Raw genomic sequence first — 23,520 nt, 5'->3', positions numbered from 1 at the left:
AGCGGCTTCTTTGCCGATGGCCAAGTCCCCCGGTGCTGGCTTTTCTTACTCCAGCTGCTCACGTAGCCCTTTCCCCTCCCCTCCCCTCCCCTCCCCCTACCAAGCTGAGTTACCTGCTGCACCCTCTTGGCCCACCTTCCTCCTCCCCACCTCCGCGCCATCGGCCAGGTGCAGGGGAGGCCTGGCCTACAGGGAGCAAGAAGAGGACCGAGGGGAAGATGCAGTCGTCTGCTCTTATCTCTCTTCTCCTTCTCCTATCTCTCTCACTTTGGCCTGCTGCTCGGGATTTTTTCCCGGGCTTCCTTCCTGGGAGCCAGGAGAGAGGGTCACAACAGTGGAATGGTCCAGGGTGTGTCCTTAGGGGACACTTAACATAGCTTTCTTTAGGGCCTGAGACACCCTCACCTTCCCCAAACCTCGGTCTGCGGGGGAGAGGGGTGGGGAGTTGTAGGGTGGCGAATGAGGAACGAAGTCCTGGATTAATAATGGACGAGAAGTAATAGTGAAAAGGAACAGTCTTGCGTACGGGTGCGGCCTCCATTTAAGAGGTGCTCCCGAGATGGAGCAGAGGACCACTTTTGGTACAATTATTCCATAGGAAAGGAGGGCAGTGGTAAATAACTCAATGACATTCCAATCATTTTTCCTCACTGGCTTTTAAGAAAGTAATCATGTAGCAGGTTTAATCAGAACTTTGAGAATATATTTTGTGGTGGGAGGGAAGATCTGTATTCAGGTGTTGCCTTTGACAGATATTAGAGACCCTGGGCAAATCTCTTTCCTTTTCTCTGCCTCCAGCCTGAGATCCTCTATGTCTATTAGAGATGCAGGCTGGGTGGTACAGTGGGTAGCAAGTTGGATTTGAAGTCAGGAAGACCTGAGTTCCAATCTTGCCTCAGACATTTGCTTAGCTGTGTGATCCCAGGGAAATTACTTTTTCTCCTTGAAATCCACTGAGTGTCCTGAAGTTGGTGATGGGGGTAGGGGAATATTGGAGGTAGGAAATGTTCTAAGTATGTATCCGTTTTACTTCCATTTAGTTTCATACCAGACAGATCTTTCTAGTGATGGCTTCCAGTTTTAAAAGTTAGTGTGTAAGAGCTAAAATGCATGATGTATGTATGTCGTCATGAGGCAATGTAGACAGAGCAACCTCAGTATCCAGAAGACCAGGATTCAAGTTCTATCTCTGACAAATACTGACTGAGAGACCCTGGACATATCCATTAACCTCTCCGCCTCCAACCTGAGACAATCTATGTCTGTTAGAGTCAGGCTATGTGGTACTTTTGTAGAGTGCTGGATTTGGAGTCAGGAAGATCTGGGTTCCAATCTTGCCTCAGACGTTTGCTACCTTTGTGACCCTGGGCAAGTCTTAATCTCTCAGCCTCAGTTTCCTTACCTGTAAAACAAGGATAATAGCATCTACCTCATAGGGTTGTTGTGAGGATGAAATGAGGTAACATATGTAAATCACTTTGTAAATCTTAAAGCTCTAAATGTTATCATTAACTGCAAAGCAGGAGCCAAACTGCATTGTTAGAGAAAATGTCCTCATTGGGATGCCCCTACATCAGTGAAATCATATTCTGATTTCCTTTTCTTCCCCCCACCACCCAAAAAAGAGGACATCCCTATTTAATTTGCAAAGGAAAGAAGTATTAGGTTATTTCAAAAGTGTGTTTTACATAGCCGTATGAAATGGCTGTTCATTTTAGAGATAATCACCACCCATGTGATACTTGCTGGTTGTAGGCAAAAAATGTAGGCTCTCCTTTGTCTATTTTTTGTCCACCATTGACCTCTAGAATATTGTATGTTCTCTTATTCTTTGTATTTTGTTTCTTAAAGTTAATTTTTTAAAAAATCAGACAGGAGAATTTATCTTTTATACTGGATTTTCAATAAATATGGGATTATGTTAGTGAAGATTCTCCCTAAACTCCTGTAGAAGAGTTGGGAAGGCTATGGAATTTGGAATCACCTCTGACACTATGACCTTGGACAAGTCACTTGCCCTTAATTTTCTCATTTAATATGAGAAGATTGTACCACATGATCTCTAAAAGTTTCCAGCTCTAATAGTCCATGATTTGGTGACAGTAGTATAGTATATATAGCGAGGTATAGTGAAAAGAGTGAGTGATTGTAAATCTGTGCATCTGAGGTCAAATCTGATTTCAGCTACTCAATGTTAGTGCATGTCTGGACACATTGACCTCAGTTTCCTTGTATGTGAAATGGGAACTGCATTAGATCATCTCTAAGAACTGCGCCAGATTTAAAGTCTATGGTCTTTCTCATAGTATAGCCAACTTGCCAGGCCCAGGAATACTGGCTAGTAGAGAACAATTTAAGGGTTTTCTTAACCTGAAGTACATGAACATATTTTTAAAAACATATTTTGATAACTGTACTTCATTATGATTGGTTCATTTTATAATCCTGTGTATCTTATCTTATGCATTTAAAATATTATTTTGAGAAGGGGTCCATAGGCTTCACCACACTGCCAAAGGGGTCCATGACACAAAGGGATTAAGAAACTCTGATTTAAAGCCATTCAAAACCAAGTGAGCTACTAGAAGGAATCTTAGAAATCAGTTATTCAGTGGTTAACCCTGCTTGTGCCACAGACCCTTTTGGAAGTCTGGTGAAACCTATGGACTTTTTCATCCAAGGGCACTTTCAAGGTCTCTCTGAAGAACGTTGGTATCGATTGTGAGACATGAGAGATGCTGGCACAGGACTTGTCCAGCATGGAGTGCCAGTATCAAAGAAGGTGCTGTGCTTTGTGAGCAAAGCAGAATTGCAGTAGCTCAAAAGAAATGTGAGGTGCGCATATTTAGACATCTCCTTACCAAATGTTCATACTGATTATGTGTGCCTGACCTGTAGGAGTGCCTTCCAAGCTCGTATTGGTTTGATTGGCATCAGTCTGACCCTGTACATTGACCTTGACATAGTGATGTCATTTTGGTCCTCTTCCATTACAAAAGATTGTAATATATGCATTTAAAACGAGTATAATAAGATACAGGATTACAGTGCATAAAATAAGATAAGAATTACAAAGGAAACCTGTTCTATTGAAATAGTTATTAAAAAAAGCATTTTAAGTTCACAGAACCCTGGTTAAGAATCCACCCCATGTAGTCCGGCCTATAATTTTATAAACAAGAGAAGTAAGATTCACAGACAAGGTGAACGCTCATTATTGGCAGACCACGTCACTGGCAATGTTTTGCACTAGACTTGTGGCTAACGAGAACTCTCTTTTTTGCATCCAACGGCGATCGTTTATGGTGTGGGCCATGTAAAGGTCAAACTGGTCTTGATTCTTCTGGGGAACATGTTCTGTCTGCTCATAGCTTCTGTTTTTCTGCCCTTGAGCTTTTTGGCTAGTACTGGTAACATACCTTCATTGGGAGGAGGATTAGGAAAGAAGGAGGTGGAGACACTTTAATGAATCACTTTGAAATGTTTTTAGGAGTTATGTTAGGCACATTTTCCAAGTGGGAGGAGCAAAGAGGATCCCTATTTATGTGTTTCTATTGCATGCTAATTATAATGTGTTCTGCTGAACTAAACATTTAAACAAGTATCTTTTTTTGTTAAAAATTTACATACATCTTAAGTATTATGGTATGTATATATACATATTGGTGTATATATTTTAATATGTGTATATATTAGTTTAATTTAATACCTTTAATTTAATACCTTAAGGCCCTTAATAAATGATTATTGAATTGAGTTGAGGGCTTACAGTGTTACATTGATTATTCATTGGGGGCAAACTTGCCAAAACTTTTCTCTCACTACCCTAAATAGAACAGACTTGATGGTGTATTCGAAATATCTTTATGTTCCATTTCCAGAAATTCGACTTATTTCCCAAACGTCCTGGTAGTCCTGAGCAAGTTCCAGAGAGCCATTTAGGGCCATTTAAAAAAGTATCTAGACTCTTAGTTCTTGACTGAAGTGGAGCAGAATAAACAAAGCAAATATTTTGTCTGTGCCTCTAGCCTTTGAAAGCTCCATTGTCAGATCCTGAATGTCTTAGGAATGCTTCCTAATGAGTTCTCTGTTCCATTACAAGGTGACTCAATTGATTTGGGAGCCAGGTAATGGTAGAAAGAGGTCTGGAATCAGGAGACCTGGATTCTAGATCCAGTTCTGCCACTAATGAGTTCTGTGACCTTTGGCCAAGTCACTTAAACTTTCTTTGTCTGAAAAATGGGCACAAGGATAGCTAGATGCCACAGTGCATACAGCATCTGGGCCTGCTCTCAGGAAGACCTGAATTCAAATGTGGCCTCAGACACTTACTAGCTGTGTGTCCCTGGGACAGTCACTTAACCCAGTTTCCTCATCTGTAAAATGAGCTGGAAAAGGAAATGGCAAGCCACTCAAGTATCTAGCCAAGTCAGACATGACTGAGACAACTCAACAACAACAACAACAACAAAATGGACATAAATAATAGCACTTATTTCACAGGTTATTGTGAGGATCCGATGAAATAATGTATGTAAAGCATTTGGCACATATGTATTTTATTTATATATATGTATATATATGGATGTATATGTTAGCTGCTATTGTTCTGTAGACAAAGAAAGCGAAGAGCATATTTAAGAGAATATCAAATATAGCACTGCTCTACATAGCAGGTACTTAATACATATTTATTGAATTAAATATGATCTTGACAAGATGCTTTCCTGGGCCCTTTTCTGTCTTTATGTTCTCTCTCTCTCTCTCTCTCTCTCTCTCTCTCTCTCTCTTCTCCCTCTATGAATATATATGTGTATATATACACATATATATGTATATATATTATATATTGAATCTCTTCTGAAGTCCAGTTCCTCATTATTTACCAGCTACCTGCTGAACATGTATTTCTAATTCTATGCCAGAATTTCAAAATGCTCCCCCTGAAACCCACTTGACTTCTAACTAGGTTCCCAATTTCCATATTTCTTTTGAGGATATTGAAATCTTACCAGGGATTCAGGATGGCAACCTTTATCATCTTTTCCATGAAGCTGTGCCTGATCCCCTCCACTTCTAGTATCCTTCCTCCCAAAGGACCTTGTATTCACTCACTTTTTAGATACTATTTGTATGCATTTATAGCCTATTGTATCTATTTGTCTACATATTTTAATTGTTTTTCCTATTAGGATGTAAGCTTATTGCAGGTAGAAATTGTTTCATTCATTGTAAGAACCCAGTTTAGTGCCTGATACATAGTAGGTACCAAGTAAATAGTGGTCAATTGATTGATTCATCACCTCTCCCATCCAAGCAGTTGACAAATATTGTTGACTCTACCAACACAATTTTTTTAATCTATTCCTTCTTTTTGTCTACACATCTATGACCCTAGTTCAGGACCTCCTTACTTCTCACCTGGATGATTGCAAAAGTTTCTTAAATAATTCTAGTATTTCTCTACTCCATTCCATTAACTGCCAAATTGATTCCAAAAATATATAGATCTGATCTTGCCATTCCCCTTCTCAAAAACCTTTGGTGTCTCCATATGGTCTCTAAGGGTAAAATATAATATCTCTGCTTTGACATTTAAATGTCAAAACTAGATTTAAATTTAAATTTTTAAATTTAAAATCTGGATTCTACCTATTTTCTGGTCTTATTTCACGTCAATCCCTTTCACATATATTCCAGTCAAACTGGCCCATTGTATAGTACAGAACATTTCTTGTCTATGACATTCCATCTTACACCCCTGGCCTTTTTTTTGAGGCTGTCTCTACATCTCAGACGTCCCCGTGTCTCACCGTCTCTCCTTTGCCCCTTAGAATTTTTATCTTTCTTCAAAACACAGGTCAGGTACCACCTCAAACTGCTCTCCCTCCCCATTGTTCCTCTAGGTATTAGCACTCTTAGCATTACTTTTTATTACTTTGTATATACTAATCTAAGTATGAATGTCTCTTTTTCCCCTTCTCTTCCCATCCTCCCAATTCAGTAGAATGTAAGGTTTTAAGACTATTTTCTTTCACCCATGACTATTAGTTCTGACCTTTTGTGCCAAGCAGAATAAATCTAACCCCTCTTCAGCATCACAGTTATTCAAATACTTAAAGAGAGTTCCATGCCCCCCCATAAACTTTCTTTTATCCAGGCCAAATATACCTGGTTCCTTCAGCTGATTCTAATATGGCCTGGTTTTGAGGAACAGGGATAACATGGGGCATGAGGATGATCCATTAAACTTTAACAAGAGAGGTAACTTTAACAAGGGTACCAGTAAGTCTGTATCAAGTAGTTTTATATGTATTTTTGATCATTTTCTACATACTGCTCTTCCCTAAATCAGAGTTAGCACATACGTGTTTGCCAATCTGGAGTGTGTTGTAATAGGAAGAGGATGAGAAAGAATGAATGAATATTTTAACCAGGAAACAGGATATGGTACAAGCTACAGGGGAAAAAAAGTCAAAAGGAATGAGTGATGCCAGTGTTGAAGATTTTTGAACCCAGGAGGGAACCGGCCAGTAGGCTGAGGAACAAAGAAGGTCGGGATGTTCAGTAAGTTAATTGAAGTTTAAAGATCAGCAAAAGTAAGAATAGAATAAAAAGAAAATTATTGGTCTAGCAGGGGTGGGTAACCTATAACCTCGAGGCCACATGTGGCCTTCTAGGGTCCTTGGTTGTGGCTTTTTGACTGAGTCCAAGTTTTACAGAATAAATCCTCTTATTAAAGGGATTTGTTCTGTGAAGTTTGGATTCAGTCAAAGGGCTGCATTTGAGGACCTAGAGGGCCACATGTGGCCTCGAGGTCTCAGATTCCCTACCCCTGGAGAGACTGTGGGCCCAGTCAGCAATGCCTATAGGCTTGGACATCATCCTTTACAATACCAATCCCTCCCTCCCTCCCTCCCTCCCTTCCTTCCTTCCTTCCTTCCTTCCTTCCTTCCTTCCTTCCTTCCTTCCTTCCTTCCTTCCTTCCTTCCTTCCTTCCTTCCTTCCTTCCTTCCTTCCTTCTTTCCTTCCCTCCCTCCTCCTTCCTTTCCTCCCTCCTTCCTTCCTCCCTTCCCCTCTCCCTCCCTCCTTTTTAGAACTCCATGGAACTAAAGTGTTAAATCCTCTTGTCACTCTCTTAAGTTTTAAATTTTTTAATTCAGTGGAAGTTTTAAAATTTCATTGTAAACAGCAGGTATTACTAATTTGATCAAGGGATCCTGGGGTTTTTGACCACTCACACTCTACTGAAATTTCTGCCGTTCTCCTTACTTTAGTATTTTTAAAGAAAAGGGGAAAAAAACCCTATAAATTCTTTTGAGTCCTCAGAAGACAGTATAATGTATATCACAAAAATAAAATGAGTAATATTTGTAGAGTGCTTTGTAAACCTTAAGGGACGATAGAAATGCCACCTATTATTATTAATTAAGAGCAGCTAGGTGGTGAAGTAGATACAGCACTGGCACTGGAGTCAGGAAGACCTGAGTTCAAATATGGCTTCAGACCTAGATATATGTGACCCTGGGCAAGTCACTTAACTCTGTTTGCCTCAGTTTCCTCATCTGTAAAATGACCTGGGGAAGTAAATGGCAAACCACTGCAGTATCTTTGCCAAGAAAACCCCAAATAGGGTTATTTAGAGTTGGATGTGACTGAGAAGACTGAACAACAACAAATTAAGTAAAAAAGTTTTCTTCATGTGCATTAACAACCATATTTTATTTGCTTAAAGTAATTTAGTATATGATCCTAAGTGTTTAAAATGGTTCTATTTTAGGAGAAAATGCCATTCCACAATATATAACCAATTTAGCTACTTTCCCCCAAAATCTGCTTTGGATCAAGAATTTAAAATCACAGTTTTAGAATTCTTTGAGTATTTTTTTCATCACAGAGCTCCCAAGAGGAATGTAAATAATTTTCCACGTTTTGCTGATAGAAAAGTTTAGATTTGCTGAGAAACCCAGAGAGAGAGTGTGATCCAAGTAAGGTTGAGTAATGATAATTGCTGCTATATGGTGCTTTAAGTTTTTGTTTGATTCTTGCATGCTACATAATCTTCAGCAGCTACAATTACAGGCATGTAGTCCAAGCCTAATTTAATCAGCATAGGGAACTCCCAGTGTGGAAACTCCTTTCTACCACTGTGGATCTGCAGCACTTTAAGTTAGAGTCTAAAAGTGTTGCCTAGGTCTGGACATATCATTCCTCAGCACAGAAGTCTTCACTGACTTTCAGCTGCCCACGGAGTCAACTTAAAATACGTTTGCCTGCCTTTCAAGGCCTTCCGCAATCTTTGGCCACCCTACTTTCCCTGCCATGTTTATTACTATTCCCCTACTGTACACTTCAGCTAAACTGGGGTGCTCTTTGGCCTTAACTCAATTATCCTCTGTCACTTTGATGTGTCCTGTCCTTTCCCAACTCCCTGCTTAAAAGCAATATACTGTTCCATTCCCCTCTTCACCTTCCTACTCATTTAAAAAAAATAGTATTTTATTTTTTTTCTCAATTACATGTGAAGGCAATTTTTAGCATTCATTTTTACATGATTTTGAGTTCCAAATTTTTCTCCCTTCATCCCTTCCCTCCCCTCTTCCTAAAATGGTAGGCAATCTGATATAGGTTATAGTCACAGTTGTGAAAGAAGAAACAGATCAAAAGAAAAAAAGACGCAAAAAAGAATAAAGTTAAGTGAAAAATGTGTGCTTTGATCTGCATTCAGACTCCATCAATTCTGTATCTATGTGTGGATAACATTTTCCTTTGCGAGTCCTTTGTATTTCTCTTGGATCATTGTGTCGCTGAGAAGAGCTGAGTCATTCCTAGTTGACTATCACACAGTGTTTCTGATACCATGGACAGTGTTTTCCTGGTTCTGCTCATTTCACTTTGCATCAGTTTGTGCAAGTCTTTCCAGGTTTTCCTGAAATCTGCCTGTTCGTCATTTCTTATTGCACAACAGTATTCCATTGCATTCATACACTACAACTTGTCCAGCCATTCCCCAATTGATGAGCATCCCCTCAATTTCCAATATTTTGCCACCATGTAAAGGACTGCTACAAATATTTTTGCACATGTAGGTCCTTTTCCCTTTTTCGTGATCTCTTTGGGATGCAGACCTAGTAGTATTATTGCTGAATCAAAGCATATGGGTAGTTTGGTTACCCGATGGGTGTAGTTCCAAATTGCTCTCCAGAATGGTTGGATCAGTTCACAACTCCACCAACAGTGCATCAGTGTCCCAATTTTCCCACATCCTCTCCAACATTTATCATTTTCCTTTTTTGTAGTATTAGCCAATCTGATAGGTGTGAGGTGGTACCTCAGAGTTGTTTTAATTTGCATTTCTCTAATCAAAAGTGATTTAGAGCATATGCCTGTTCATAACCTTTGACCATTTATCAATTGGGGAATGGCTTGTATTCTTATGAATTTGACTCAGTTCTCTATATATTTGAGAAATGAGGCCTTTATCAGAGATGCTTAGTGTAAAAATTGTTTCCCAGCTTTCTGCTTTCCTTCTAATCTTGGCTGCATTGGTTTTGTTTATGCAAAAGCTTTTTAATTTAATATAATCAAAATTATCCATTTTAAATTTCACAATGCCCTCTATCTCTTGTCTGGTCACGAACTTAAGACTCACTTAACTTCTTCTTTAAGGATTTGGATGCTATACCACTTGGTACATGTATGTTTAGTATTGATATTACTTCATTGTCTATGGTATTTTTTAGCAAGATGTAGTTTCCTTCCTTATCTCTCTTAAATTAGGTCTATTTTACTTTGTCCGAGGTCAGGATTGCTACCCCTGCTTTTTTTCTTTTTTACTTCAGCTGAAGCATAATAGATTCTGCTCCAACCCTTTACCTTTACTCTGTGTGTATCTCTCTGCTTCAAGTGTGTTTCTTGTAAACAACTTATTGTAGAATTCTGGTTTTTGATCCACTTTGCTATCCACTTCCATTTTATGGGAGAGTTTATCCCGTTGACATGCACAGTTATGATTACTAACTGCATATTTCCCTCCATCCTATTTTTCTTACTGTTTGTCCTCTCTCTCTTTTCATCCTTTCCCTCCTTAACAGTATTTTGCTTCTATCTACTGCCTCCCCTGGTCTGCCCTCTCTTCTGTCAGCCACTCCCCCCCCCACTTACTTGGTCTACTCCCCTCCTACTTTCCTGTCAGGTAATATAGATTTCTATATTCAACTGATTGTGTCTATTATTCACTCTTTGAGCTAATACTGATGAAAGTAAGGTTCAAGCAATGCCCATTGCCCACCCTCCAATCTTTCCCTTCACTGTAATAGGTTTGTGAAAAATTTTACCCCATCCTACCTTTCCCTTCCTTCCGTACCCAGTGTATTCCTTTTTCTCATCCTTTAATTTTTTTATGGCATTCCCTCAAATTCATGTTATACCTGTACCCTTTGTCTGTCTGTCTGTCTGTCTGTCTGTCTGTCTGTCTATCTATCTATCTATCTGTCTGTCTATCCATCTATCTATCCATATATATTCCTTCTAGCTGTACAATTATTTTTTTTGGCAAGGCAATTGGGGTTAAGTGACTTTTTGTACATGTGGGTCTCTTCCCCATTTTTATGATCTCTTTAGGGTATAGCCCTAGAAGTGCTATTTCTGGGTCAAAGGGTATGCACTTTTAAAAAAATTTAATTTAATTTGATTTAATTTTTATTTTGCTTACGCAGTTGGGGTTAAGAGGCTTGCCCAGGGTCACATAGCTAGTAAGTGTCAAGTGTCTGGTCTGAGGCCAGATTTGAACTCAGGTCCTCCTGACTTCAGGGCCAGTGCTCTATCTATTGTGCCACCTACCTGCCCCGGCTATGCACATTTTTGTAGCTTTGGGCATAGTTCCAAATTGTTCTCCAAAATGGTTGATCAGTTAACAACTCCACCAACAATGCATTAGTGTTCCAATTTTCCCACATTTTCTCCATCATTTATCATTTTCCTGTTTTGTCATGTTAGCCAATCTGATAGGTGTGATGTGGTACCTCAGAGTTGTTTTGATTTGCATTTCCCTAATCAGTAGTGATTTAAAGCATTTTTTCATATGACTATAGATAGCTTTAATTTCTTCTTCTGAAAACCACCTTTATATATCCTTTGACCATTTATCATTTGGGGAATGCCTTGTATTCTTATAAATTTGACTTAGTTTTCTGTATCTTTTAGAAATAAGGCCCTTAGCAGAGATACTGGTTGTAAAAATTCTTTCCCAGTTTTTTGCTTACCTCCTAATCTTGGTTGCATTGGCTTTGTTTGTACCAAAACTTTTCAATTTGATGTAATCAAAATTACAAATAGTATGCTTACATCTACATTCAACCTCCATAGTTCTTCCTTTGGATGTGGACAGCATTTTCCGTTGTGTCTCTTATGTTATTTTTGAGCCCCTTTCTGAGCTTTTCCGTGAGTTCTTTCTCGGCTTGCGACTCCTTCCTATTTTTCTTTGGCGTTTTGCCCATTGGTGTTCCGACGCCGTTGTCCTCTTCCGAATTTGTGTCTTGATCTTCCCTGTCACCGTAATAACTTTATATGGTCAGATTCTTTTTTGCTGTTGTTGTTTGCTCATTTTTTTTGCCTTTTCCTTTCTTTTAAATTTGGACTCTGCTCTTGGGATGGCAGGGGCACTGTCTCAGGCTTCTTGTGCCAGGGGTCCAAGCTCTGGCTGTTTACCTGGTGCTGCCCACAGGGGACCCTCGTATCTGGTGCTGCACTGAGAGGGTGGGGTGGGGGTGGCTGACGCTGCCGGAGGCTGTCAGGGTCTGGCAGCTTACCTGGTACTCAGCCGGGGTCCTAGTGCTGGTGCCTGGTGTGTGCTGAGGCCAGTGGGGTGTTTCTGCAGTTCTCCAGGGCTGCACTGAAGCATGTGGCAGTCTGGCCACGGGAGGTTGTCTGTTTGCCAGGGCTATGCTGGCTGGTGGTATTTGGAATTGGAGTCTGCCTGTTCCTCTGGATATGCCGAGGCACATGGGGGGCTCCTGGCGTTGGCCTTTGCCTGCTCCACCCCGCTGGGGCTCAGGATCTCCTGCTGGTTTGCTGAGGTAGGGCTTGCTAATGGCTTGGTGGGACACATCCTGTCCTGCACTGCGCTCCCCCCCACCTGAGTGAGGCAGATCTTTCCTGCTGATTTTACGAGTTTCTTTGGCTAAAAGGTTGTTTCACTCCATCTTTTTGCTGGTTCTACCGTTCCAGAATTTGTTTTGGGGTGCTATTTTATGGTTGTTTGGAAGTGAGTATGGGAGACTTACAGCGATTTACTGCTTACTCCACCATATTGGCTCCCAAAAGTCTCCTCTATCCATCTTTTGAAACCTGATACAAATGCTACCTCCTATGCAAAGCCTTTTCCAATTTCTTTCTTGCCTATTTCTTCTAAGGCAGTGACCCCTTTTCCCACCTTGGATCCAACAAATGGTTTTGTGCCTCTCCAGTGCCCCTACCAGGTATCACTTTATACTAGTTAACCTGTGCTTGTGGAGACTGTCAGGTCCTACCAGAAGGGCAGGGACTGGGTCCCATCTGAACTTTGTATCTTCTATTATGCCTCATACAATGCTTAACAAATAGCAGTGCTTGATAAATAGTGGTTGAATTAAATTGAACCACAAGAACCATGTCTATGCTTTACTGCTTTGTTTTAATTTTTGTCCTTAGGCTTATTCTAATATATTAGGAATTCTACCAATTTGCTAGATAGGAAAATAATTAATATTAATGTCATCATGAAATGACTCAACATCACTGATTAAAAAAAAAAAACAACCCATGAAGTGATTTCTTGAAATTGGTATTCATCCCACAATCTAGCTAGCAACTGTTGCTATGGCAAGAAGTTTCAGTATGCCAGCGCTTAATGGAGGTACTTGATATCTCCAGTGAGATAGATAAATAGGTAGGGTTTTCTGGAGATGGCAGGAGAGTGATTTGGCGACTCCAAGGAATTGATTAACTTTTAAAATGCTGGTAAGTGATGGGAAGAGGCTACAAATGATGAAAGGAAACTGTAGGAAAAGTATGTTAGAGGTACTGGAGAGCTAGAGAAATTGCTGGTAAGATTCCTTCTGCCAACAAAGATTGTAGATGGCAGACTTTAAGAGCTAGGTGTGACCTCCAATATTATGTAGTTTCCATACCAGGAATTTCCCACATGGATGAAATCACATACCCAGACAAAATGAATAGCAAGGTATTACTAGGTACCAGGGACACAAAGATTTAATACAATCCCTGCCTTTAAAAAACATATCTTCTTTTGAATGACAGAGTATAATGTGACATAAAAACAAAATTTGGGCTGGACCTGTGATTTCATTGGTATAGGGAATTCCCTACACCAATGCAGGGTCAACACCTCTTCACAACTTTCATTTATTTTTAACATACCTTTGAAAAGATTGAGTTTCAATTCTCTCCCTCTCTCCCCTCCCCCACCCTTTGAGAAGGTAAGCACTATGATGTTGTTATTTCTTTTTAACCTTTCTCTTAACATTTTTTACTGCTCACAACTTTTAGTCTTAGAGAATGACCTGGGACATTGAGAGGTTAAGTGATCTTCTAAGAGCTACACAGTCCATAAAAACACAAATAAGCATACTAACTATTAAGAGGGGGATTGGACAAAGAAGAGATCCAAACAAATTACGCTATGAAAACTTGAGCAGAGAGAAAACAATACAGTGCTGGGGTGTGAAATTTCACTGGTTCCTTCACTGGTGTCCTACAGGCACCTCTGGGAACTTGGTCTCCCTCTGACTTTGCATGATGACTCAGTGCCATTTGGTCCTTTCTTTAACCTACGCATGTTAGCTATTTGTACTTTCTGAAGCCATGAGTCTTTCCTCTCTCTCTCAATCTTATAAGACAAGTTACTCATGAAAGCTAATTTTGCTTACAAAATAAATAGAGGATGTCAGTGATTGAAATCCTTTTCTGACGGGCACAGATGGGATGTCTATCCTTGGCTGACACTTTTAGAGTAGGGACAAGATGAGAAAATGAGCACCTTTCTTTCTTCTTTTTTCAGGGAAGGGGATACAATATATTGGTCTCAGTAGGATGGCTCGTCAGCAAGACAAATTTTTGGATTTCTTTTTACAGTTCCTTTTAAATGTGGTCTTATAATTCAGAGAACATAGTGTCAGTGTTTGCCTTCTGTTCTGTGTGCCCATAATTGAGAATTGTAGAGAACTATTATAAGGGAACCAGGTAAGGTTGGAGCAGGTGATGCCCTTTGACCTGGACCTCGAGATAGGATTTTGACAGATGGAAATGGAAAGGTAAAGGCATTTTAGGTGAAGAGAATGACATGAAATTGGGGAAGGAAGACTTCAGGAAGCAGAGAGGGAATTTGGTTGGAGCACTGAGTATAGATAGGGAAATAGTGAAAGAAGTTGGAAAAGTTAGGAGATGATATAGGATCTCAAATGTACAGGTAATGAGTTTAGACTTCATTCAGTAGAGAATAGGGAGCTAGGAAGGTTCTTGAAACTGGAAATGACAGGATCACTTTACTAAAATAAATCTGTCAGTGGTATATAAAATGGATTGTAGAAGGAACAGGCTGGCAGAGAGGAGATGAGTCAGAACTTATCATACTGGAGTCAATGAGAAGGCTTGAGGGTAGACTGTCTTTTTTTAGACTGAGAGCTCCTTGAGGGTAGAAACTGTCTTTTGCCTCTTTTTGTATCCTCAGCACTTAACAGTGTCTACATAGTAGGCACTTAATAAATGCTTATCGATTGATTGATGAAAAGGCAAAAAATGATTCACCAGACAGGATTTGATGATGGGATATGTAGAGAATAGGAATCAAGGATGATCAAGAGGCTTTTTCTCATTGATTACTGGAGGAAATGGTGCCTCTTACAGTAACAGGGAAGTTAGAAGGAGAAACACTTTTTTGGAGAGGAAGATCATAGATTTAGAGTTGGAAAGGACTTTAGAGACCATCAAATCCAACTGCCTCATATTGCAGGTGAGGAAGAAGGGAAATTACTTGTCCAAGGTCATTTGAGTTGTATTTGGACATGTTGAACATCAGATGCTGGAATGACATTCAAGCAGAGATGATAAGCAGTGTGTGTGTGTGTAGATCAATAAAAATGTTGGTGCTAGAGATGTAGACTTGGTAAGTAATCTGCATACAAGAGACAGTTGAGCTTATAAAGTGCTGGTTGTACAATAAGTATCAAAAATATTAAATTGAATGCCTTAAACCAGGTAGATTTCACCCCCACAACCCAGGTCTTCTTTGGCTATAGTATGATGTTTATGGGCTAACTAGCTAAATATTGTATGTGTGTATATAAATATACATGCATATGTATACATACGTGTATAATCAGAAATTACACACACAACCTAAATGAGATGCCGTCATATTGGATATGGCCTGCTGTATCCAGTTCATACACCACTGTGCTAAGTATTCAAAGTAATATTTGAGTGATGATTTTTGTACCAAGCTTTCCAATGGCAAGTGAAAGCAAGCTTTGGTTCTAGCAATAATTATGAAAGTCTTGGCTGCTCAATATAACAGTACAACACCTAGCAAAGGACCTGAACCTAACTTGGGAGTTAATATAAAGAAATATGTTGATGCTAGCCAGAGCAATACTGGGCTGCTATTTCTGCCTCAGTGAAGAATTGATGAGTGATATTCTATAGCAACTACCATAATGTGCTCCATTTGAAATGAGATAGTAACTGCTGATATAAAAGCGTGGAACATTGCTTGGGTCCATACTGGAAAAAGTCTAAATAAATTAGAAAGCAAAAGAATTTCCAGAGGAAGAAGTAGGTAAAGAGGGTGAAAGTAGACAGAAGAATGAAAATGGAGAGAAAATTAATTCTAAAAATAGAGCATTGAAAACATTTCAAGGAAGAGGCAAATTAAATGAAACTAGAAAACTTCAATGAAAGTATTCATAATTAAATTGGCAATTTTAATTTCGTTACAATATACAAACATCTACTAAGGCATACTGACTTAGCAGTTCATTTGTATATTATTGTCTTTGAGAGTTGCCTGGGGTATGGAATCACAGTTCCAAATAGAGTGCTTTCTAATTTAATTTTTCTTTCCGAATACTCACTGTGAAGGAAGTGGAATCTATAGGTATAATAGATAAATGATATGAATTCCTAGCTTTTGTTATTGTCTTAGACTTTCTAATTAAACTCATCTATCAAAAGTTGAATTCCATGAATGGAAAAAACAAGGTCATAAATTATAATGTAAGTGGATTTGAGAACTCTGTTATTCTTTTAATAACCCTACTCTTCACAAAATGCTGTGCTTGGTGCTTACAGATCCAAAGGCAAAAACGGGAGTCTGTGCTTTTAAGGAACTTACATTCTATGGGAGCCATAACATATTCTGTTATGGCCATGTAGATGGCCACTGAGTCCATATCTCCAGCCCTAATTGTTCTCCTGAACTCCAGAGAAATACTTTTTAATGTCTGCTGGTGTATTTCCTTGGTACTAGTTTCACCACAACTTTAAATTCAGTAGATCTAAAGTTGGACTCCTCTTCATTTCCTCCAAAACTATTTTTTTTTGCTGTCTCTATTTCTGTTAAAAGCAGTAGTGTCAGTCTCAAATAGAAATGGATCTCTGCGCAGTGATATTGACTTAGAAAGCCACAAATTAACGTTATCCATATTGTATTTAATTTTTGTTTATTTTGCATTTAATATGGTTTGGGCAACACTGAGTTTGATAGTTGTGGAAAAGGGTCACCAATCTCCTGATCATCTTTCACTTCTGCTCAAAATCATAGAGTTCTCTTTGACCCCTCCCCTCCTTTCAAGTCTACCAATAATCAATTTCCATCATTTCCATCTCTAGAGTGTCTCTTGATTCAGTCTCCTCATTTCCATTTCTACTACTAATAATGGTATTTGTATCCAATTAGCCTTTGCCCAGGCAAATCACAGTAACTCCCCACCTTCAGATTTCCCAAGCCATTCTACTCACTAACTCCTATATCATTCTATTCCTGTTAATCCCAATTTGCCATCCTCTAAAGTTGGCAACTTTCCTGCCGCAATTCCTTGCTTTTACCTGTTCTTTCCCCTCTTGTACTGAAGTTGTCCCTCTCCTTCATGAGCTTCTGAAGTGCCACCTCCAAGTAACCTTCTCTAGTCATCCTAAGCCCCAAGTGATCTCTTCTCTCTCCTCTGAACTTTCATTGTATTTTGTATCTTTCTTACACACCTATCAAACATTCTATTTTTATATTCTAATCATTTTTCTGCATGCTTGATGTCCCATCATATAGTACTTGAGGGTTGGGACCATGAATTATTTATCATTGGATCCTATCCACTGTCCAAGGTGTCTTGCACTTTTTTTTTTGACAGAGCCTTTAGTTTCCTTGGTATAGGGAACTCTAGATAAGAACACTATTATCAGTGTAGATTAGCACCTCATGTGCTATTCACAGTCTTAGATATTTCGTTGGGGCACTCAAAAGTTGTGATGTGTCCAGGATCACACAGACAGTATATGGCAGAAGAAAGACTTAAACGATCTTCATGTCTTGGTGTTCAGCCCTTTATCCACTCTGCCATGATGCCTCAACCAATTGATTTTATATTGGTTACATTTCCTTGGGAAATGGAAATTAACCTGTGTTGATGTCTATTCTTTTTTCCACTTTCCATTTTTCAGCATTAACAGCTCATGGAAATAGGTCAGGTTATGGTTGTTTTATTGTTTTATTCTTTCTTTGAACTTTACATTGATTTTGATCTTTATTCTAACATATCAGTGGTTTGACAAAATATAGACTATTGATTTTGACTCCCAAATTGATTATCAGCTGTTTCCTATATGTTAACTTAAATCATGTGATGTTATGCTGCCCATATCTAATACTTCCTGACTTTCTTCTTGAAAATAGTATTCATGACATGTAGATGTGATACTGCTGTGTAGTCTATTTTTTTTCTTTCTCCCTTATGCCTACCTTTCACTGATGTCATCATGGTGTATTTTAATATGTATTGATATAATTTTAAGAGTTTTGGGCTCTTCATGAAATTTCTCTGCCTCTCTATCTTCTCAACCAGGGGGTTTTGATATGAGGTCCATGAATGTCTTTTTTAAATGTTCCAATGACATCATTTCAAGTAGAATGGGGTTTCCTTTGTAATTCCATGTATTTTATTTTGTACATTAAAGATATTATTCTTGGAAGTGCTTCAAAGGCTTCCCAGATAGGTCCATAATACAAAAATGTTTAAGATACCCTGCTATAAAATAAATGCTGGTATAGAAACTGCAATTATTTTGACAGTGATCTCTTTGCAAATGACCACTGCAAACTAGATGACAAAGTACCTAATGAGATGATGTTTCTTCCTTATTGCCTTTGAATGAACAATAAAACCAATTTTTTCTCTCTCCCTATCCAAGGAGAACCCATTATAACTAAATGGAAAGATGGCTCACTTCCTCTTTAGTTTTTATTCATAGCAAGAATGTCAAGATTGATTTGACTGAGATCCTCCAGTAATATGTTCACTTACTAGAAAAAGAATATCACCTTTGGAGTGTCAACAGAGATGTCAATATTTGAAGATGGTTGAAAACTGTGATTTGTAGTGCCCTCCACTCCCTTTTCCACTACTCTGCTGACAAGATTGAAGAAACAGAAGGGAGAAGCACAGGACTGAAGGACTATACTTGTTTGCAAGTACAAAATGGCAACCCATGTTTCAGAGGTTAGCCATACCAAAGAATTTATCACTGTGTGGCCAGACCTAGTCTGTCACAGGGGCCATATGTGCAGCTTCTGTAGTACAATAGAACCTGCCAGCTCCTGTGTTCTATTGGCTCCTTCAAGAAATCAGTCGCTTCCTTGCCAGAATGAGGCATCTGAATCTGACTTAGTGCTGAATGTTTATTGAATTGAATTTATGCCATTATTTTTAATCTCTATTAGTGTGACTTTGAGAATTGGCATTTCATGGGGTGTGTATGTGTGTGTGTGTGTGTGTGTGTGTGTGTGTGTGTGTGTGAAGTGATTGAAAAAAGGCAAAAAGAAGTACTAGTGGAACAGTAGATAAAAACCAGGAATTATTAACTTGGAGTCTACTGACCCAAACAGATCCATGAACTTAAATGGGGAAAAATACATCTTGGTTTTCATTAAGCTCTAATGGAAATTTAACATTTCCTTCTATTATTTAAAAATATTATTCTGAGAAGAGGCCTCATAGGCTTTACCACACAACCAAAAGGGATCTATGATACCAAAAAAAGGTCAAGAACCTTTGAGCTACAACATTTCAACCATTGTGAGATATATTGACATTTAATTACAGGAGGGGAAAATGATGGTGCTTAAAAATGAAATGTTTTCATTTCTGCAAGCCTCAGATTCTTTATCAATAAAAGAAAAATAATGCTTCCTATAAGTATTATCAGAGGGCTATTATGGAGCTCAAATGAGATAATGTAGGTAAGGCACTTTGTAATCTTTAAAGTTCTATTACTACCACCACCACCACCACTACTACCACTGCTAATACTAGCTAACATTTATATAGTGCCTACTAGGTGCCAGGCTCTGTGCTAAATGCTTTATAAATATTCATTTGATCCTCACAACTACCCGCAAGGTACGTGCTTACATTATCCTCATTTTACAGTTGAAGAAACTGAGGCAAATGGCGGTTAAAAGATTTGCCCAAGGTCACTCAGCTAGCAGGTGTCTGAGGCTAGATTTGAATAGGAGTCTTCCTGACCTCAGGCCTGGTGTGCTACCTAGCTGTCCTGGCTATTAATAGTATTACTGCTCACTCAGGGTTCTAATGTTTTTTAATGTTTTAAAATTTTTTGTTTGATAAAAACAAGTCAGAAGTTCTTAGCCTGTGATCTGTGAACTTGGTTTTTATAAATATTTTGATAACTTATTTCAATATCATTAGTTTCCTTTGTAATCCTATACATTTTATTTTGTGTATTTAGAACCATTTGTGTATTTATAACGTATGTGTGGTATAGGCTTCACCAAACACTGCCAAAGGAGGTCTGTAACATCAGAATGATTAAGAATCCCTGATTTAGATAGAGTTAGACATTTTTGTTCTCTAAAAATCTTTTTTAATAAGAAAATATTCTAAAGGTCATGAGAATCTTAAAAAAAAAACAAACCTTTCAACCCTGTCTAGATTGTAGAAAAGAATGCATATCTTTGGCATTTAAATTTTACGTGAGACTTCCTTGGAACTGCTTACATGGACCACGTGAAAAATACAGGGGGATTTTCTTTTCTTTCTTTTCTTTTCTTTTTTTTTTTTTGGGTTAGGCAATGGGGTTAAGTGACTTGCCTAGGGTCACACAGCTAGTAAGTGTTATGTGTCTGAGGCTGGATTTGAACTCAGATCCTCCTGAATCCAGGGCCAGTGCTCTATCCACTGCACCACCTAGCTGCCCCTGGGATTTTCTTTTCTTAATGAAGATTTTAATACAGATTAATTAATACAGATCCTGTGGGCTACTCTAACGTCATCATCATAGAATGGTAGATCACCCCTCAACCACCCCGCACTCTTTATCCTTCACCAAACCCAAGGAAAGAAACACAACTACATTTAACAGTACACTCTCCCATTCCAGGACTCCCATTATAGAATACCTTGTGTGCTCCATGAAGATTGCATGTTTTCATTTTCTTTGATTTTAAAGATACCTTTAGGCAACCTGGAACCCATCCTGTCTCTCCTTGTGGCTTATACAAGTTTTCCACACTAGAAAACTAAATCCAATTAAAAAAAACTAAATCCAAAGCATAAAACTTACTGATGGAGTCTGTAGTATCCTCATCATATATTGCCTGACTCTTTGATTGTGCCTTCGAGAATACATGCTTTTGGCGTACTTTTTAAGTCATCATCGATTCATTTGCCAAACCTTTGTGAAGGATCTGCTATTACGTACATACAATGTGCTGGGATAAATGTAAATATAAAGAAGACAGCCCCCGACCTCAAAGATGTTACAATTTTCCTTTGTAGAAGAGCTGTTTATTATACTGCAAGAAATAAGAATTTGATAAATGAAATTTACCAAGGTGATAACTTAAGGCATTTGTTTTATTTGTGGTTGTTGTTCAGTTGTGACTGACTCTTTGTGGCCCCATTTGGGGTTTTCTCAGCAGATACTAGAGTGGTTTGCCATTTCCTTTTCCAGCTCATTTTACAGATGAGGAAACTGAGGCAAACAGGTTAAGTGACTTGCCTAGAGTCACCTAGCTAGTAAGTGTCTGAGGCCAGATTTGAACTCATGAAGATGATGAGTCTTCCTGACTCCAGGCCTGGCATTCTGTCCACTGTGCCACCTAGCTATATATTTTGCATAAAAATTTAATTTCTTTTTGTACCCCGTATGTGCTTTCATCGGTGGAGGAAATATCATCTACCAATGCAGAACGGCAGATGGTATAGTCTTTCAGAATTGCCTGGGGGTACAGAAAAGTTTAAGTGGCTTCCAGGGTCCTATAGACAGGAATTGAACCCAGTTCTTTCTGACCCTGAGGCTGGCTCTTTATCCACCATAACAGTGCTTCCATACATTTCAAGATGCCATTTGATTTTGGGGAGCATTATTGTTTAGCTTTTATAAATCTTCAGATGTACAAACATGCTCCACAGTCCTTTGGAAAACATTTCCAAATTAGGATAACAGTTTAATTTTGGGTTGTTTTTTTTTTTTGAGGGAGGAGATTTGCAAAGTAAATTAATCCTGACAATCAGATTGCTTTTCCTTCTCCCTTTCCTCACCCACCATCCCACTAGGAAGGAAGGTGGGGGTGGGAGGAGCAGTAAAATTGTTCCGACTGTTGAAGAAAAACAATTTTCAAGTATTCTCAAGATACTATTCAGAAGGTAACTAACCAAACAATGACATAGTGATTCAAATTTCTTTTTGTTAATCAAAGCAGTTCTTCTAAAGGGCTGTTGTAGACAATACCCTTTGCTGACAAAAGTAGGCACTTCTTTAAATATAATTTCTCCTTAAGCCTCTTCACTATAGTAGGTACACATTGGCCTAACAATAAGTTAATATTGGTAGTATAGTACAGCAGACTCATTGCTTGTCCTGGAGCCAGGAAGACCTGGGTTCAAATCCCACTTCAGAGTATTGCTGTCTATGTGGCCTTGAGTAAGTCACTAAATTTCTCTGAGCCTAAGTTTCCTCACATGTAAAATAGGGATCAAAATATGTGTAGCAATCTTACCTCACAGGGCTGTTGTCAGGGCTAGATGAAATAATTTGTATAAAGTGTCAGTTACTAACTGGCATTTATAGAGTACTTTAAGGTTTATCCCAAGATATAGGACCAATGGTATATTTGAGACCAATTCTATTATAGTAAGAAGGAAACATCTTTGAAGGCAATAGTCCATATGACAGCTCATGGTTATATAGTGTTTCACCTTATCTCACAACAACCTTGTGAGGTATATAGCACAGGTATCATCATTACTGTAATTTTACCGGTATGAAAACAGGTTTCGTGAGCCTATGATCACACAGCTAATAGTTGAGATAGGATGTAAGCCTCTTGAGTTAAAATTCAGTGCACTTTCCCTCTGTAGAACCTTCCTTAATTGTCAGTAATTAATGGATGATGGATCATGGTTATAGGTGATAATAGGTTGAATGATTAAATTAGAGATTATAGCTTGCAAATATGTTGGAAGAATAACATAATGACAAATTCAAGCAGAGTGGTGAGCCATCTTGGATTCCCCAAAACACAAAAACTAGAGATTAAGGACCTGTTTGAGTGACTGCTATGCACAATTGCTCCAGTACATGTGGTAGGAATCCAGTAGCAGGAAAGGATTTTTATCAAGGCTTCTAGATTGCTTAATGCAAACACCACTTAAGAATGCTCAGCTCCTTTTTGTTTCATACTCCCCAAATAACGTTCTGCTATTAATCAGGCTTCCCAGGTCACTAGTATCCCAGGAGGGGGGATGCCCTCACCAAGCACACATAGATGAATAAGTGCTTATCGAACTGACTTAGAAATGGCCACTGTATAAGGGTATGTCAGGCTTTAAGTCATGTTTTCTATTATAGATGAATAAATAGTCATTTCTTGTTTATGAATAAGACTCCTGTGTATTTGCTTAGCATGAATCAGTTAGCCAGAGCCTGATCATCCCTGGGTAAAGTGATAAAATAAAATTTCTGAAATTGGTAAAGCTTAGGATCACCTGGGACATGGAACAGATAGGAAAGAAACAGAAATTGCCATCCAGGCAATACTGTCTTACCCTTTATTTACTAGATCTTCTAATTCAGATTGGCTTTCCTCCTCCCCCACCTCTAAAATAAAATCTGAATTCATGAAATTTTTGACATATGTATTTTTGTTAGAGATAAACTTTTATCCATTCTTATAGGAAAAATAGGAATAGCTAAAATTCACAAATTATCTCCAAATCTTATTTGAGCTAG

At 38.6% G+C, this 23,520-nt stretch overlaps 2 protein-coding genes across 6 annotated transcripts in view; one reads left to right on the top strand and one right to left on the bottom strand.

Annotated features, from left to right (window-relative positions):
- The window catches only part of RUNDC3B (RUN domain containing 3B), a 119,244-nt gene that overhangs the window by 316 nt on the left and 95,408 nt on the right, over positions 1–23,520 (top strand). The window lies entirely within an intron of this gene.
- ABCB1 (ATP binding cassette subfamily B member 1) overlaps positions 1–23,520 on the bottom strand; it is a 200,808-nt gene that overhangs the window by 136,627 nt on the left and 40,661 nt on the right. The window lies entirely within an intron of this gene.

This window comes from Phascolarctos cinereus, unplaced genomic scaffold, assembly GCF_003287225.1.
Source record: "Phascolarctos cinereus isolate Bilbo 61053 unplaced genomic scaffold, phaCin_HiC Scaffold_1;HRSCAF=81, whole genome shotgun sequence".
In the NCBI taxonomy this organism is placed as follows: Eukaryota; Metazoa; Chordata; class Mammalia; order Diprotodontia; family Phascolarctidae; genus Phascolarctos; species Phascolarctos cinereus.
This window is presented reverse-complemented; position numbering and strand designations above follow the sequence as displayed.